Below are 18,033 nucleotides of genomic sequence, written 5' to 3'. Positions count from 1 at the left end.
TTTGTAAGTTTTTAATGTTATGAAGATTGTTTCAATTTTCAAAGTGTTAGGGATAGTTATTTATATGAAAAAAAAGTTGGATTAGATATTTTCATAGTTATTAAAAAATTAGAAAATTAACTAAATAATAACATTTATTATTTATAAAAAGAAAATTTTACACAATATAATTTTTAACTAATTAACTAATGTATATTCATTGATATATATAGAATTTGTTATTTTCAAAATTAGAATTTGTTTATACTTTATTTCGTTTTAGATAATATATTGTTATTTCCTACTGTGTTTAATAAAATTTTCTATTATGAAAATATTACTTAATGGTATTAATGGATAGAATTTAATTATATTTGAATTTAATTTTGGTCAACAAATATTTATTTAATAGTATGATAAGTATAAGGATGCTTCTAGAATGTGGGATTAACTTAATCCTTACACGTGTACCATTCAATAGACCAACTCACTAGATTCATTTTCTTTATACTACTTTTCTCAACGTCTCTTTACATCTTTTACACTGTGTTTGGTATAGATGAAATATAATAGAGAGAAGTAGCCAAGAGAGAAGTAAGGGAGAGAGAGGCAACTTCTCTCGTTTGGAACAGCAGAGAGATAGCTGAGAGAGAAATAATTAGTGTGGGACCCACATATTTTTGAGTTCCCTCAAACATGCGAAGAAAGTGGTTGGACAAAGCATTTTCTCAATTTTACCCTGCATATTACAACCTAAATATTAAACTTGAGCAGCAGTGTTATTCTTACACCCCAAGTATTTACACCGTATTTTATATCGTATGTATGGTATTATTCACCGTCTGTACATGAACAGTGCAATATTATATTAATTTTTATTTTTTTTACGTTTTTATTTATCTTTTTTTAAATATTTTTTTTTAAAATGTTTTTTTTTATGTTTTTAAAAAAAATATTTGACAATACCTGCAGATTTACTTCCGGATTTATCTGCATTTGACATTACCTGCGGATTTACCTAAATTCGTAGGTAAATTCGCAAGTAAATCCGCAGGTATTGTCAAATTCGTAGGTAAATCCGTAGGTATTGTCAAATCCGTAGGTAAATCCGCAGGTATTGTCAAATCCGTAGGTAAATCCGGAAGTAAATCCGCAGGTATTGTCAAATATTTTTTTTAAAAACATAAAAAAATAAATATATTTTTTAAAAAAATAATATTTAAAAAAAACGTTAAAAAAAAAATATTAATATAATATTGCACTGTTCATGTACAGACGGTAAACTTTGATGTACAAATAGCATTTTTCTTTAAACTTTTCTTTTTTTTCTAGCGAATCTCTCTTTCACTGTCTGCAAATTACATATTTCATTATTATGTAAGAAAAATATGACTATGCTTTTAAATTGTAAACCAATTATAAATATCATTTTGGTAAAAAATCACAACTACCGCTAGGTCCCAAATATTTTATTTATTATTTAATCGATGATTTGTGATTTATTTGATGGTATTATTGGTGTTTCAACGGTTTGAGCTATCTTTATGTGGGGTAGTGGTCTTAAGAATAAAAATAGAAGTGTTTGAGATGTGTGAACAAATGTGTAGAAACATAGAAGTGGTAGGAAAATATTGTTATTGGTATTATTTAAATTAAATGGATTGTGTAAAAAAAATAAATTAAATGGATTAAATAATATTAGTAATCATAAAATTAAATAATTATTTAGTTTTGGTTTTTAATTGTTTTAATTAGTTGGGAATAATAATAATAATAATAATAATAATAATAATAATAATATAATATTATATAATAAGAGAAGAGGGAGAGAGTTAGGGCTTGAGAAAGAAGAAAGGAGAGCTTCATTGTTAGAGATGAAGAAGCTTTGCTAGGAATACCAAGGTAAAGGTAGGGTTCTAACTCTATAACAGGTTGCATAATGATGGGTATGTTGGTGAATAGGTTCCATGATTTTGTGTTCTTGACTTCTCACTATTTTGTTTTGTGGAGTTTTACCTATTGATGAATCTTTAATGCTTTTTGTGTGTAAATTGTTGAAATTGATGATGTAAATTGAGTTATATTGATGGGTAATGTTAGCGCATAATTGGTAGAACAAAAAGAAATTGTTTTGCTTTCAAAATTGGTGTTTTGGGTGGATTGGATTGAGTTTTGTAGTATAAAAATGTGTTTTTTTTACTCTGGTTCAATGGTAATCGGTTACCGATATGTGCGTATCTGGTTACTACTTGAAAAATAGCGTTTCTGGGCGTTTTAATAGGGTGTAACCGGTTACGGCTTTGACGGTAACTGGTTATCGTTGTTCGGACAAATCTTTGAAAACTTGAAAAATTCATAATTTCAAACTGTAACTCCGTTTGGGTCCCCGTTCAAAGCGTTAGAAAGCTAACGCATTATTCTTTTAAACAAAAATGATTTCAGGTTCTGGAGATAAATTTAGTTGGTGTGTAATGAGTTATTGAGGCATTGGTATATTATGTCGGTGTTCGTAGTTTGGTTAAAACTTTGAAAATTGATCTTTTGACTCGGGTGTCCGTTTGACACGTTGTTTGAACCTACAGGAAGCTAAAGATATTCTCTGTAATTTGATAATAATTTTGGTAACGGAAAATGATTGTTTTGGTTAGAGACTTGAGTCTTGTGTGTTATTGTTATATGAAGTGTGATGCATATTGCTGTGATTTGACGTGATGGTGTTGTATGAACGATGTATGAATGAATTTCATAATATATTGTATGATGATGATGACGGCTTGTATTGGTGTGATATTGGTGAGACGAAATTTCATTGCATTCTATGTTGTTGCATGTCAATGTCGCATGCATTCATGGTAAGGACTTGTGTTCCTTAAGATGGCATGTATTGGCGTAAGATGGCATGTATTGCGTAAGATGGCCTGTGTTGGCGAAATGAGTCAGTGAAGTTGCATGTATGGATTATACTATGGTGGATATTATGTGTTGTTTTGATTGTGATTGCATATTGGCATGCCTTGTAATTTCTATAAATGAAGTAAAGGCGGGAGGTAAAGAAGTATGATTATGTGAACTTAAATTGTTATCTGCTCACTATTATGCTTTCTTTTATATTGTTATTATATTTCACCCCTTCTATTTGAATGTTACCTCTACGTGGGTAATGTGCAGATGATCCGAAGTAGCTTGAGGTCGAGATTAGCCGAGAAGATTATCTCGTATTGAGTAGATTAAGTCGGTGTCAGCTCTAATACGTAACACCTGGGATAATTGCATTTGTTTTGTTTGTCTGGAGTAAAACTTTTGTAGAACTCCATTTTATGGGATCTATTTGATGATGTGTGTTGAATTTTTAATTATGATAATTATAACTCATGTTGAGGAGTTAAGAATAATTATTGTTGATGTTTTTCCGCTGCGAATAAATGAAACGAAGTTCAGACATGATAAATATATGATTATGTGTTGTGTATCTTGTTATATGAGCATATGTGGTGAATGAAGGTGACACACTAATTGTTTAAATTGGTTTAATTCCTTATATTTATTTTAATTACGTTGGGAAGATTATGGTGTTACATTAGTGGTATCAGAGCAGGTCGGTCTGTCCGGCCAAGTTGTCGAGTCAGTTGAGTAGTGTGACAGTTGAATTATGTCGATGTATTGTTTCTTAGTACGTGACAAATATGTGAAACAATGCCGATGCTTTCATGTTGTTCTAATCACTTGTTTGCAGGAGTGTGATTGAAACAAGTGGGAGAGAAACTCCTGTTTCTCTGAGGTGGTTCAGGTGTGAACGGTTGGTTCAGTATGCTGTGAATTGCAGAAGTGGAAATGTTGGTGAGACCGTGTTATTTCCCAAATTCGGAGGAAGTACGGATTCAAGATTTATGTCTGACGGTCAAGTCGAAGTATCCTTGAGAGGAAATAATCAGGTACTTGTGTTGTTCGCATCTCTAGGAGTGAAGGGCGATGTTATGGATAATGATGTGTCAGTTGTGTGTGAGTCCTGATGTTTCTCCGGGAATAATTGTGACTTGTTGTTAGAGCGAGTTGTTGGATTGAGTTAAAGTTATCCTTGAGGTGAGTTATTTGGAGTTAAGCCAAGTGAGATTACGAGTCGTTTTGATGAGTCGATGTAGATCCTTATACCGGAAGGTATCTATTTAATAAGTAGGAGAACCCTTATAAGATGAAGCTCAGATGGTTGTAATGCGTTCAACACTACATGTTGATCGTGGAGTTGTTAATGTTGAGTTACCGTTGTGTGTGATGTCGATGTTATGAGTAGTGATAGAGTGATGAACTGGTATAAATTTTGTTGTTGGAATCATATAAGTGATTATGAATGTTAGTTGATTTTGTGGGATGTGGATTGCGAATCAGAGTTAGAACTCGAGGAGAATGGGGTTTTGAGATAATAATAAAAAGTTGCAGATTTTTTGTTCTGCAACAGGTGTAACAGAGTACGCTCCGGGCCGTAACCGATTACACAATCCTTTTGGGATCTGGGAGACGTTGACGTGAGGGTGTAATCGGGTACACTCCTGTTGGAGCGGTAAAGCGGCAAGCAACAAAAGTTTTGGAAATATTCATCCGGGATTTATCGTGTCCACAGAGATTGGTGAGAAGAACTGCCGTTCGACTATCTCGCGTTCTAAGTTTCATGATTTGGGTGCGGAAAGGTAAATGCGGGAAAAGTAAATAAAAGCAGATAAACAATCTCAATAGCCTAAAAGAAATAGTTATGGAATTGCATTTCGTTCTACCCGTCGAATACTTAAATCTGAAGATCTATCGCTCGACACTCACAATACGCATCAACATCACCGGGCATCACTCGAGATGCCACATCGGTGCCCATGTCTGCAACACCGACGAAAGCTCAACTGTACTATTCACATCAGCGATTTCTCCACCGACACAAACAACACGGAGGCATTATACTTGATACCCACTAAGATTGTTAGTCCTAAATCCATGTCTGCAACCCAGAAACTAACAGTTATCATTCCTAATCAAGATCTATGGTGTCCATGTCTGCAACAACACAAATCCAGAGCATTTAAGCAAAAAGATCAAGAACAACAACAATGATGATTTGTAAAGCGAATATATAAACGATCCCAAGATCCACAAATGTACATACAATAAGAGTAGAAATATACATACAACACCCACCATTGGAATGAAACAAAGGGAAGAGAGAAGATGAACCGGAAAGATCTCACCGGTACAATGAAATCGAGTCAGATCCATGATCAATCCACATGACGTCGCACCCAATGGTGTTTCCTAAGCCTCTAAACTACCAAAAAAGGATCAGAGCTCAACTTGTCAAGAAGAGGTGATAAAAAACCTAAAAAAATCTGTTATTAACTATTTATACAAAACTGAGTTTCGCAGTGGGCGCGACGCGCCCTATTTCGGCGCGATGCGCCCTTTATAAATTTACTAAACCGCCCTAGAGCGCGACGCGCCCAAATCCGGCGCGACGCGCCCAATCTTCTGCCAGACTAAGTTCTTCAAACTCAAAGAGGGCGCGACGCGCCCTGCAGCGCGCGAAGCGCCCTGCACCAGAACAGCAGAATTATTTCCTCTTTGCTCTCGCAGCCGTGTCTTCGACACTTTATTCCTCAAGGCTCCGAAAACACAAGAATACCTACAAAAATACAACAAAGCTATCAAATGGTATAAAAGTGTATGAAAATACAAGTATTCGTAAAGTAAACGTAATTACACAAAAACGGGGGATTATTCAAACGGTATTAACAAAAAGCATTGATAAGTGCCACTATTTACATACACAAAATAACTACAATTTGGCACTTAACAACTCTCCCCAACTAGAATCTGTTTGTCCTCAAACAGGGCCAAACACTCAAATCGCAAAATTAAAAATATAAAGAATCAAGAATCAACAAAGTTTAGAAAAACGAAACAATTGTACGGTTCAAACAAAAACGTACAAACAAAGTAAATACTTACCACTATCCTACAACGACAACATGAAAATGAAACGATTCCTAAGTACAAAAATTCATACAAAACATCCTAAAACAAAACAAGCTCAATAATGAATCACGCCTAGCAAAAACTCATCGGTAGATGAAAAACACCGAAAGGTGAGGACTTTGAACACTCATCCAACAATCTTGAAAACAATAGACAAAATTATGGATTCATCTAAAAATAGTATTGAAAATGCAACGGCACGAATCACAAGGGCTTTCAAGGTTGTAATGTGGCTCGGTTAACAAACAAGTGATAAGTCCTAAAGCTAATCGAAACAAAAACTTGCCTAAACCTAAGGGAGTAATTACTTCCACAAAGTTTCAAACAAAGGAATTTCAATCAAACTTTTCTCTTCATCACATGTTTCACACCAAACACAAAACTTATTAACACAAATCTTTATTCCAAACTCTTTTTCGTTATGTTCTTTTTCAAACCTTTTTTTTTCTTTTTTCTTTCTTTTTCTTATCTTTCTTTTTCACATTTTTTTTTCTTTCTTTTTCTTTTCACAACTTCATATCAATCACAACATAAGCACGCAAACATCCTCTCTCCAACTTGAATCCAACCACAATATCAAGTGAATACTCCCTACTTTCTAAGGCAAGGTAAAAATCCAACTAAACATCATAGTTAAGGTCAAGAAAACAAAGATAATCAAAATCCATCAAAAAGGGTGAACTATGTCTCAAGTTCAAAAACAAAATGGACAATGACAAAAAGGCTCAAAGGGGGTACGAATGGTCACACACTCACAAGGTAAAATGACATTTGGCTAGGTAGTTGTGCTCAAAATCAAACAAGTGCCTTGATCACTTTCGTGCATTCACAAAATCAATACAGACGAAAGATTAAACATAATAATATCTAGTTAAAACAAGAAATATTGGTCGCTCGCATATATACACAATGGAAAGCCACCTCACATTTATGGTAAAAAAGATAACTAATTGTGATTCAAGTCATGAGCAAGTTATGCAAAAAGAATGAATAGTATGAAAATTGTACAAATGAAAAGTCTCCTAAACATGCTATGCTATAGAATGCGATAAACGAGTACCTTGCTATGTACAAATTCGATCAATCATTACCGCACAACCAGCTTGTTGAATCAATCAAAATCGGAGAATTACCGAATGCGACTCCAAGTAATCGGGCCAAAATTTGAGTCTAAACACAAACAAAAGAATTAAAAATAAATCGATAAAATACTATACTATAAAGCCTTGGTGTAAGTGGGAAAAAGGTAAGCCGAGTGACCCGTTAAAAAGAGGTCACTGGCCAAAAGCTGCCCAGCGCGCGACGCACCCATGAGCGCGCGACGCGCGCTACACCAGAAAAACCAGACCAATCTAAAAAGACAGATTTTTCAGTGAGCCACCACTTAACACCTACACAACTCAATTACAGAAAAACAGAAAAATAAAACCGTTGGGGTGCCTCCCAACAAGCGCTCGTTTAACGTCGTAAGCTCGACGCCTTTATTGTTTCGCGAACGGTAAGAAACTTCCTCGCGGTACGCCAATGCTTTCGCCTCAAACGCAACCTAAAGAAAACGTCCTGCACAAACACTTAACAAACGAAACTTAAAACATAAAACCATCGCAATGCGATTAATCTCAACCAATCCCCGGCAACGGCGCCATTTTGTTGGAGCGGTAAAGCGGCAAGCAACAAAAGTTTTGGAAATATTCATCCGGGATTTATCGTGTCCACAGAGATTGGTGAGAAGAACTGCCGTTCGACTATCTCGCGTTCTAAGTTTCATGATTTGGGTGCGGAAAGGTAAATGCGGGAAAAGTAAATAAAAGCAGATAAACAATCTCAATAGCCTAAAAGAAATAGTTATGGAATTGCATTTCGTTCTACCCGTCGAATACTTAAATCTGAAGATCTATCGCTCGACACTCACAATACGCATCAACATCACCGGGCATCACTCGAGATGCCACATCGGTGCCCATGTCTGCAACACCGACGAAAGCTCAACTGTACTATTCACATCAGCGATTTCTCCACCGACACAAACAACACGGAGGCATTATACTTGATACCCACTAAGATTGTTAGTCCTAAATCCATGTCTGCAACCCAGAAACTAACAGTTATCATTCCTAATCAAGATCTATGGTGTCCATGTCTGCAACAACACAAATCCAGAGCATTTAAGCAAAAAGATCAAGAACAACAACAATGATGATTTGTAAAGCGAATATATAAACGATCCCAAGATCCACAAATGTACATACAATAAGAGTAGAAATATACATACAACACCCACCATTGGAATGAAACAAAGGGAAGAGAGAAGATGAACCGGAAAGATCTCACCGGTACAATGAAATCGAGTCAGATCCATGATCAATCCACATGACGTCGCACCCAATGGTGTTTCCTAAGCCTCTAAACTACCAAAAAAGGATCAGAGCTCAACTTGTCAAGAAGAGGTGATAAAAAACCTAAAAAAATCTGTTATTAACTATTTATACAAAACTGAGTTTCGCAGTGGGCGCGACGCGCCCTATTTCGGCGCGATGCGCCCTTTATAAATTTACTAAACCGCCCTAGAGCGCGACGCGCCCAAATCCGGCGCGACGCGCCCAATCTTCTGCCAGACTAAGTTCTTCAAACTCAAAGAGGGCGCGACGCGCCCTGCAGCGCGCGAAGCGCCCTGCACCAGAACAGCAGAATTATTTCCTCTTTGCTCTCGCAGCCGTGTCTTCGACACTTTATTCCTCAAGGCTCCGAAAACACAAGAATACCTACAAAAATACAACAAAGCTATCAAATGGTATAAAAGTGTATGAAAATACAAGTATTCGTAAAGTAAACGTAATTACACAAAAACGGGGGATTATTCAAACGGTATTAACAAAAAGCATTGATAAGTGCCACTATTTACATACACAAAATAACTACAATTTGGCACTTAACAACTCTCCCCAACTAGAATCTGTTTGTCCTCAAACAGGGCCAAACACTCAAATCGCAAAATTAAAAATATAAAGAATCAAGAATCAACAAAGTTTAGAAAAACGAAACAATTGTACGGTTCAAACAAAAACGTACAAACAAAGTAAATACTTACCACTATCCTACAACGACAACATGAAAATGAAACGATTCCTAAGTACAAAAATTCATACAAAACATCCTAAAACAAAACAAGCTCAATAATGAATCACGCCTAGCAAAAACTCATCGGTAGATGAAAAACACCGAAAGGTGAGGACTTTGAACACTCATCCAACAATCTTGAAAACAATAGACAAAATTATGGATTCATCTAAAAATAGTATTGAAAATGCAACGGCACGAATCACAAGGGCTTTCAAGGTTGTAATGTGGCTCGGTTAACAAACAAGTGATAAGTCCTAAAGCTAATCGAAACAAAAACTTGCCTAAACCTAAGGGAGTAATTACTTCCACAAAGTTTCAAACAAAGGAATTTCAATCAAACTTTTCTCTTCATCACATGTTTCACACCAAACACAAAACTTATTAACACAAATCTTTATTCCAAACTCTTTTTCGTTATGTTCTTTTTCAAACCTTTTTTTTTCTTTTTTCTTTCTTTTTCTTATCTTTCTTTTTCACATTTTTTTTTCTTTCTTTTTCTTTTCACAACTTCATATCAATCACAACATAAGCACGCAAACATCCTCTCTCCAACTTGAATCCAACCACAATATCAAGTGAATACTCCCTACTTTCTAAGGCAAGGTAAAAATCCAACTAAACATCATAGTTAAGGTCAAGAAAACAAAGATAATCAAAATCCATCAAAAAGGGTGAACTATGTCTCAAGTTCAAAAACAAAATGGACAATGACAAAAAGGCTCAAAGGGGGTACGAATGGTCACACACTCACAAGGTAAAATGACATTTGGCTAGGTAGTTGTGCTCAAAATCAAACAAGTGCCTTGATCACTTTCGTGCATTCACAAAATCAATACAGACGAAAGATTAAACATAATAATATCTAGTTAAAACAAGAAATATTGGTCGCTCGCATATATACACAATGGAAAGCCACCTCACATTTATGGTAAAAAAGATAACTAATTGTGATTCAAGTCATGAGCAAGTTATGCAAAAAGAATGAATAGTATGAAAATTGTACAAATGAAAAGTCTCCTAAACATGCTATGCTATAGAATGCGATAAACGAGTACCTTGCTATGTACAAATTCGATCAATCATTACCGCACAACCAGCTTGTTGAATCAATCAAAATCGGAGAATTACCGAATGCGACTCCAAGTAATCGGGCCAAAATTTGAGTCTAAACACAAACAAAAGAATTAAAAATAAATCGATAAAATACTATACTATAAAGCCTTGGTGTAAGTGGGAAAAAGGTAAGCCGAGTGACCCGTTAAAAAGAGGTCACTGGCCAAAAGCTGCCCAGCGCGCGACGCACCCATGAGCGCGCGACGCGCGCTACACCAGAAAAACCAGACCAATCTAAAAAGACAGATTTTTCAGTGAGCCACCACTTAACACCTACACAACTCAATTACAGAAAAACAGAAAAATAAAACCGTTGGGGTGCCTCCCAACAAGCGCTCGTTTAACGTCGTAAGCTCGACGCCTTTATTGTTTCGCGAACGGTAAGAAACTTCCTCGCGGTACGCCAATGCTTTCGCCTCAAACGCAACCTAAAGAAAACGTCCTGCACAAACACTTAACAAACGAAACTTAAAACATAAAACCATCGCAATGCGATTAATCTCAACCAATCCCCGGCAACGGCGCCATTTTGTTGGAGCGGTAAAGCGGCAAGCAACAAAAGTTTTGGAAATATTCATCCGGGATTTATCGTGTCCACAGAGATTGGTGAGAAGAACTGCCGTTCGACTATCTCGCGTTCTAAGTTTCATGATTTGGGTGCGGAAAGGTAAATGCGGGAAAAGTAAATAAAAGCAGATAAACAATCTCAATAGCCTAAAAGAAATAGTTATGGAATTGCATTTCGTTCTACCCGTCGAATACTTAAATCTGAAGATCTATCGCTCGACACTCACAATACGCATCAACATCACCGGGCATCACTCGAGATGCCACATCGGTGCCCATGTCTGCAACACCGACGAAAGCTCAACTGTACTATTCACATCAGCGATTTCTCCACCGACACAAACAACACGGAGGCATTATACTTGATACCCACTAAGATTGTTAGTCCTAAATCCATGTCTGCAACCCAGAAACTAACAGTTATCATTCCTAATCAAGATCTATGGTGTCCATGTCTGCAACAACACAAATCCAGAGCATTTAAGCAAAAAGATCAAGAACAACAACAATGATGATTTGTAAAGCGAATATATAAACGATCCCAAGATCCACAAATGTACATACAATAAGAGTAGAAATATACATACAACACCCACCATTGGAATGAAACAAAGGGAAGAGAGAAGATGAACCGGAAAGATCTCACCGGTACAATGAAATCGAGTCAGATCCATGATCAATCCACATGACGTCGCACCCAATGGTGTTTCCTAAGCCTCTAAACTACCAAAAAAGGATCAGAGCTCAACTTGTCAAGAAGAGGTGATAAAAAACCTAAAAAAATCTGTTATTAACTATTTATACAAAACTGAGTTTCGCAGTGGGCGCGACGCGCCCTATTTCGGCGCGATGCGCCCTTTATAAATTTACTAAACCGCCCTAGAGCGCGACGCGCCCAAATCCGGCGCGACGCGCCCAATCTTCTGCCAGACTAAGTTCTTCAAACTCAAAGAGGGCGCGACGCGCCCTGCAGCGCGCGAAGCGCCCTGCACCAGAACAGCAGAATTATTTCCTCTTTGCTCTCGCAGCCGTGTCTTCGACACTTTATTCCTCAAGGCTCCGAAAACACAAGAATACCTACAAAAATACAACAAAGCTATCAAATGGTATAAAAGTGTATGAAAATACAAGTATTCGTAAAGTAAACGTAATTACACAAAAACGGGGGATTATTCAAACGGTATTAACAAAAAGCATTGATAAGTGCCACTATTTACATACACAAAATAACTACAATTTGGCACTTAACAACTCCTGGCTGTAACCAGTTACATAATCATTTTTTGGTCTAAACGCGATGGCGTGATTTGGTAACCGGGTATGTCGGCACCATAATTGGTTGAGCTAAAGGAACAACTGGAAGAATTGCTTGAGAATGAGTTTGTTCGAACGAGTGTTTACCTGTGGGGTGTGCGTGTGATGTTAGTTAAGAAGAAAGATGGATGTATGAGATTATGTGTGGACCTCAGGCAGTTAAACAAGGTGACTATTGAGATTGAGTATCCACTTCATAGGATTGATGATTTGATGGACCAACTGGTAGATGGGCATGTCTTCACTATAATTGAATTGAGGTCGGGTTACTTTCAGATTTATAGGATTGGGTTTGGGGTTTTTGGGTTATGATGAATTGTTAATGATGTGAAGGATATTGATGACTTAGAGGTGTGAATTTGCAATAGAATGATAACCGTAATGTATAATACATTGATTTTGATTGTGTAATGAAATACTGAGTTTAGATAGTGAATTAGGACTGATAATGTGGAGAAATCACAATATTTGGACTAAGTTATATGCAGAACTTGCATCAGAATTTCTCTGTTCGTGCTGATTCGACGGGCAAATCGATCAAGCCGTCGAGCGAGTCGATTAACCCAGGACTCGCCGAGCTACCGTCTTTATTCGACGGGCGAGAGAAGAGGCTCGTCGGGCGAGACACTTGAGAAAATTGAAAGTTTGGTTACTGCCTTGATTCGTCGGGCGAACGAGGAAGCTCGTTGAGTGAATGCTGCTTGAACCAGAAAAATATTTTTGGGCTTAGCTGGTTACTATCGCAGTTTGTTTGAGACAAGGTCAAGTATGATATGTTGTTAATGAATGAGTTGAGGGAATGAGATATTTGGTATTATGAATGATGTGAAGGTGTTGGAGGAAGCGCATGGAGATGCAACTTATGTCGGTTACTAATGATTAGAGTAAAAATAACTTTGAGGAAAAGAGAGGTAATGGTAAAGGAAATAAAATTCAAGGGAGATTGGAATCATGTTTGTAATGGAAAAATATTAGCATGTGTTAAGGAGAACTTGAGAAGTTTCGGATGTGGGGATGATATTATTGAGATTGTGATTGGAATGAGATACGAATGTGAAAATATATGGACCTCGTTGTGGTGGGATTTAAAGGAAAACTAAAGAGTTATGAATGTTGTTAAAGTCCTCTAAATGGATTAAGACTTCAATTGGAACGAAATGAATTATAATGTATTTAGTATATTATCATTTCTTGAGTTAGAGAACACTTGACATTTGTGTGATCCTAAGTGAGTGTGAAGTAGACCGTGTAATATGTTTGGACGATGGTGTTTCATTGACAAGATCGAATGAGAAGAAAATTATGGAAGCAGTAGTAAACCTCAAGGGAGTTTATTATACCATGATGCTTTAGGTGACTTTGAGTACAAGTTCGAAAGGAAGGCTATTATAGCTTAGTAATGATGGTTTATGCCTCACTGTGATTTCGGGCTACCTATTGACAAATTGAGGAACTGATCACTCTTAATCTCTTGTTGATAGTAGAAGAGACCGCGTTGGATGGGATAGACTTGTCTTGCCAGCTTGATGGTGTGTAAATTGTTTGACGTTCTATCGAGAGGATATTCGTTCATTATCTTGAGTGAACCTAATGGAAAAGTGGCTAGGAAAGAGCTGCGACCTATTGAACGGTTCGGAGACTTGAGTTTGTATGCGAGCTAACGCCGCAATGTGGAAGGTTGAGGATATCATAGGTGAACAATGATGTTTTGGTGGATATTAAAGAGAATCATAAGCTAAATGTGAAATTTGTCGATATGATGGTTGATGGAAATCAAAGTGAGGACAGAGGCTTAACGCAAATGATCAGGGTAGTGCGACCAAAGCGTGATGCGGTGCTGTTTGTTAGGCGTGTATGACTTGTTAGGAGTCGAGGGTTAAATATCCTAAGTCAGCGGGAGCGACATAAACCATTGGAAATTCCAGAGTGGAAATGATAAGTGAAGGGTTTAAATATTATTTATGTTAATGCCATGTCAAGGTATGTATTAACCTACATGTTCAATTCGCGGATTGTTGATATCGTGATGTTGTGTTATTGTAAGGTTGTGTGGTGTGATGATCAGTGGTTTTCACACATATATTTACCGTTGTTTTTAAGTATGTTTAAGTTATTTTATTGAGTGTTTTATTTCTTTATTCGTCATTTTATGCTTTGGTTGTATGTTTTAATGTTTTCAGACTGATATGGAGAAATCGGAGTAAATCAGTGCGAAACTCGGAGTTTTGAGGAAGTTCAGAAAACATGCTACAGGAGGTCTGACACGGGTGGTCGTTGTAATACGGTGAACTGACTTTTATATCAAAATGTACGGTTAAGCATGAGTCGCCACCGACTTTTATTTTATCCAAATATTAGAAAGGCTAAAAGAACAGGAAAAACCTTTTAAATAAAAACAGGGTTCGGGGGGTAATTATGCAAAGGGAAGGTGTAAGGCACCCTTTGCATCCATGGTTTTCCATGGGCTCTTAATTGCTTTGCTCTTTGAAGAAATTTAGAAGAAGTGAATATGGACTTTAGCTCGTAAATGAGCGTAGCCATTTTGAAGATTTATGAGAAAGAATATGAAAAAAAACAGTTTTAGCCAGAGCAAGGCAATTAGGAGCAATTACCTTAAACTTAGATGATAGGTTTCTTTTAGCCTTTCAGGATGAAAGGGTCTATCCATGCCATGAGAGGGCAGGAAGCCTTTCGTTTGGATGTAAACGGGTCATCGCATTATCGTTCGCCATAAGACTGACCCATGCCATAGAGAGGCAGGTAGTCTAAGGGAAGGATCAGAATAGCCTTTCGTTTAGGCAACCAGAGGATACCTCAGCCTTTTTGTAGGCAACTTCCGAGGGTCGAGATCATTTTTTAGTGTATCGAAGAAAGCATCATTAGGGACCATGATCTTTAATCGAGGCAACAGAGCTGAGGTATCCTCGTATTCGAGGGACTGACTATTCTGCAAAAAAACACAAGGCAACAGGCAACAAGGCAACAAGGCAAAGGCAACAGGCAACAAAGAGGTTTACCCAAAAGTGTGCGTGTGTGCACCAATCACGAATTTTGGTACCACATGCATAAGAGTCTGCATGGTCTTTGTATAAATTGTGACATGTCAGGATGAAATCCGGTGTTATGATTGTGTGGTGTTATTGGTGCATATTTTTTACTTATGCTTGTGATTGGTATGAATTGATAAATCTGAATATGCTAAGTAGGGTGGATAATTGCTTATGAAATTCTATATCTGATGATTTATAATGCTATTTAATTATGATGTAGTCTCACCCTTACTTTGATGATTTCAGATTGAAGTAGCGGCCTAAGCGATCGGTGAGGATGACTCGTAGAGTTTATCCGGTTATGTTGGGTCGTGTCGGTCATGCTCTGATTTGTAACACTGGGATCGATAGTCTTAGAGTTACTTGTGATACACTGTTTTGCCATTATTGGATTATGTACCGTAGATTTTATTGGAGATGTTTTATAACGTTGTTGAATAAATTTCCGCTTTGATGAACATATGTTTTGATATTTTTGGACTATTCCTAATAAAGCATGACAAATGACTTGGAGTTTTCTTTATTTTATTAATTGTAACATCCTTGTACATCCTTGTTGACCTTAATCCCATTGTGTGGATTAAGTGCGTTTTATATTGTGATGTGGTTCCAAGTGGGAATCGATCCTGTGTTGGGGATCTTTAGAGGAAGATGATTATGTCATCAGTGATGATGAATTGGTACCACATGCATGAGTCTGTTGATGTTGCATTTCATTATTTGTGACATTGCATGATACTTGGATTAAGTGATGTATTTGATTGATGTTTGAAGTATAATGTTTTGTAAATTTTAAGTGTTGTATTTGATTGATGTTTGGAGTATGATGTTTTGTATAGTTTAAGTGATGTATTTGATTGATTTCGTGGATGATGATGTTTTAACATGAAGAACTAATGATTGTTGTTATGTTATAAAATGCAGTAAATGATGTTATATTGTTGTTGTTTCCTGATATAACTACTATATATATTACTTATGCTTTTTATAATGATTGTGATTTACTCACCCTTTCTGTTTGAATGTTGCCTCCACGTGGATAACGCGCATGTGATAAAGATTAGTGTAAGAAGCTTGGGAGGTAGCTTCAGAGTGTGCTTATTTAATTTCCGTCGAGTCTAGTGGGTACTGCTCTATATGTAACATCGGGTTGGGATCGTATGATTTGAATATGTTAATTGTTTGAGAACATGATTCTATGAGTTACCGTTAATGGTTTAAAATTGATTTTGAGATGTAAATCACGAATGAAGAAACGTGATGGATAATTGTTACTTTATTTTAATGTTGAGATTTCGCTGCATGATACTTGAATTTATGTTGATGTTTCAAAATCAAGTTTAATTGTTATTATGGAAAGAACCCGTGTTACGAAGCAAGATTATTGTTATATGATTTTTTATGAAGATGTGACACCCTTGCTTTTGTTTTACGTTTATTTATCATTTAATAATATTCGTGAAAATCATGGGGTTTTAGAAGGGTGTTACATATATCACCTTGCAAAATAAGGTTTTACCGAGTGTGGTAGGTGGAAGTCGCTATTCTCCCTATTATCTTGGAAAATGGGGTTTCTTTCTTTGACTGGTCTTTTTGTCCCATAAGTACGCAAGGACATGTCAATCTCCATGTTTTATAAGTGGGCGAGGGATGATCTGACCCATACCCAGTAGGGGCGAGTGTTCTGATAAAGAGGCAACTAGAAATCTTATTCTATGCGGCATTTAGTGCTAACTTAGCACTCACCCATCATTCCTTTGGGCGCCTCATGGTAGTTGTCCATCCCCCATTAGCATTGTATTGCTTCCTCTAATCTCTCTTCTTTTAGGCTTGATGAACTCGTCTTAGTACAAGGCGCAATACAATAGAAATATTTTTCGTATAAAAATTTGATTTATTTATTTTATCATTTCGCTATGCCTTTTATAAATATTAAAGTTTTAGATAATCATTAAAATTTTAACTTCCGAATAAAAATAAAAATATCTAGAGTAAAAATAAAGATATTACCAAAAAATTGATGAATCAAGTCATTGATAAAGTATAAATAATACTAATTTAACACACACAGACGTAATAGAAAATAAAATAATTAAAAAAATGTAATGATGTATTATCTCTATTATTAAATTATGATAAAAATTTGAAGAAAAAACTTTGAAGAATTACAGAATCAAGGTGTCGAGATCAGCACCATATATATATATATATAATTGCGGCGGTTTAACTAGTAAACAATTGCGGAATTAAGGAAATTGAAATTGTGGCGGTTTAATTCGTAAATTGCGGCGGTTCAAACCGACACAAAAATGAAATTTGAACAAAATTAAGGAGATAGAAATTGTGGCAGTTTAATTCGTAAATTGCGGCGGTTCAAACCGACACAAAAAATGAAATTCGAACAAAATTAAGGAGATAGAAATTGTGGCGGTTTTACTCGTAAATTGCGGCGGTTCAAACCGACACAAAAAATGAAATTTGAACAAAAATATGTTGTTGACAGTGGGATTCGAACCCACGCCCTTTCGGACCAGAACCTTAATCGGACGCCTTAGACCAACTCGGCCATATCAACTTGTTGTTTATTTATTCAAAACCAAAGTATTTAAAATTAATAAATACGAACCAAAGTTTTCAAACATTAATAAAAGTGTAAAACTGGATGATTCCACTTCTAGACGTACTAGTATATGTTCCTTAGTGAAACGAAATAAACATCAATTCCTTAAAATAACGAAACTACTTTTCAATTAATATTTTTTAAGTACACATTTATTAGAGATTGGACTCATATCTAGATATATCAAATTTCACTCTTTTTATTGTTTTTAGAGATTTATGCGTAAGAAAACATAATTAAACTAATTACTTTTTGATT

The 18,033-nt window shown here is 36.2% G+C and overlaps 1 non-coding gene across 1 annotated transcript; it reads right to left on the bottom strand.

The window, feature by feature from the left end:
• Positions 1–17,649: 17,649 nt before the first annotated feature.
• On the bottom strand, positions 17,650–17,730 carry TRNAL-AAG (transfer RNA leucine (anticodon AAG)). Its single transcript has one exon. It is a non-coding gene; the product is annotated as a tRNA-Leu (tRNA).
• Between the last annotated feature and the right edge of the window lie 303 nt (positions 17,731–18,033).

This window comes from Vicia villosa, linkage group LG5, assembly GCF_029867415.1.
Source record: "Vicia villosa cultivar HV-30 ecotype Madison, WI linkage group LG5, Vvil1.0, whole genome shotgun sequence".
Lineage (NCBI taxonomy): Eukaryota > Viridiplantae > Streptophyta > Magnoliopsida > Fabales > Fabaceae > Vicia > Vicia villosa.
The sequence above is the reverse complement of the archived record's forward strand: the minus strand, read 5'-3'. Positions and strand labels throughout refer to the sequence as shown.